The following is a 1,778-nucleotide window of genomic DNA, read 5'->3' as shown; positions in this document are numbered from 1 at the left end:
ATAACGCATCAAAACAAGCCCCTTCTCTTCATCTTCTTTAGCCTCTTCTTCTGGGGTTTTAGTCTTGGTTTCTTTATTCACAGTATCAGTCTCTTTGGTAGCATTAGGCTTCGTTTCTTTATTCACAGTATCAGTCTCTTTGCTAGCATTAGTCTTGGTTTCTTTATCAGCAGAATCAGTCTCTTTGCTAGCATTAGTCTTGGTTTCTTTATCAGCCAGCAATATCAGTCTCTTTGCTAGCATTAGTCTTGGTTTCTTTATCAACAGTTTATAACAACAACGCAGTTTAAGTGATACAACCTTTAAGTGTTAGAACAACGCACCTTAAGTGATCACGACTCAAATCAATGATTTTTTTTTTTAAAAAAAAAACACGCGTCTGGAAGAAAGAAGCATAAGCTAAAAATGGTGCACCCTAAGTGTTAAAATGATGCACCTTAAGTATTAACATCGCGCACTTTTAGTTTATAACAATGGTGCACCTTAAGTGATACAAAGCGCACCTTAAGTGTTAAAATGACGCACCTTAAGTTTTGTTCTTGAGGGTCTGAGCTAGGGGCTTGGTAGACCCCTTAGTTCAAACGTTTTGTTCTTGAAGGTCTAAGCTAGGGATATGGGAGACCCATGACTCCCATTAGTTCAAAAGAGAGACGCACCTTAAGTATTAAAATGGCGCACCTTAAGTACAAGACCTACACACACCTTAAGCACAAGCCATACGCACCTTAAGTTTGTCGAATTAACCGAGCCAAAATTTTTTTAAGTTAATCGGTTGGTTAACAAATTAACCAAACTTTTTTAAGCATCTTGTGACATTTTGTGTGGGCCAACCAGCGAGATTGGGCTAAGTTGCTTGACATTGCCCAATTTTCTTACAACTTGCAACGAAGTGAGGCAATAGGAAGGAGCCCATTTGAGATCGTTATGGGACAACAACCCTTAACTCCACACACTTTGATCACCTCACTTCAAGACTCACAAAGTCCGGGAGCGGTTCAAATGGCCAAAGCGTGAGAGGAACAAGCAGATCTAGCACGCTCATGCCTAGAAAAGGCTCACAAGCGAATGAAGAAATGGGCGGATGAAAAGCAGAGGCCAAAAGAATATACCCTGGGTGATCTAGCCCTCATCAAATTTCTACCACAACAGTTCAAGGCATTTCGAGGATTACACAAGGGGCTAGTTCGAAAGTATAAAGGACCGTTTCCGTTTGTCGCTAAGGTAGGAAAGGTTTCTCATCGCCTTGACCTACCTAGCTCCCTTAAAATACATCTGGTCTTCCATGTAAGCATGCTTAAACTAGAGCCGTCAAAACGGGTTTTGCCCGCCGGGTTAGCCCATCCCGCCTCGCGGAAAAGACAAGGCGGGCTTTAATATTTTGGACTCATATTTTGACGGGCTTTTTAGCCCGCCCCCACTTAACCCGCGGACTTGGCGGACCGACGGGAGCCTGCCAAGTATATAATAAAAAATTTATTAAAATAAAATGCAACAGTAATATATATTCAATAATTTAATATTTGTTATTTACATCTAGATTAATACATTATCTACAAATACTTTCTCGACTTTCTCGACTGAGGCTTGAACCCACTCCCATTATCCATGTGGGAGTGAAAATCAAGACACCAAGTGCCACTAAACCACAAGAATTTACAAATGCATTAATATATGTTTAAAATATTGTGTTTAAAAATTTACAAATGCATTAATATATGTTTAAAATATCCAAATTATTTTAGTATACACTTATTACTTTTTTTATATTAATTTTTATT

Source organism: Ipomoea triloba, chromosome 16 (assembly GCF_003576645.1).
Source record: "Ipomoea triloba cultivar NCNSP0323 chromosome 16, ASM357664v1".
In the NCBI taxonomy this organism is placed as follows: domain Eukaryota; kingdom Viridiplantae; phylum Streptophyta; class Magnoliopsida; order Solanales; family Convolvulaceae; genus Ipomoea; species Ipomoea triloba.
The sequence above is the reverse complement of the archived record's forward strand: the minus strand, read 5'-3'. Positions refer to the sequence as shown.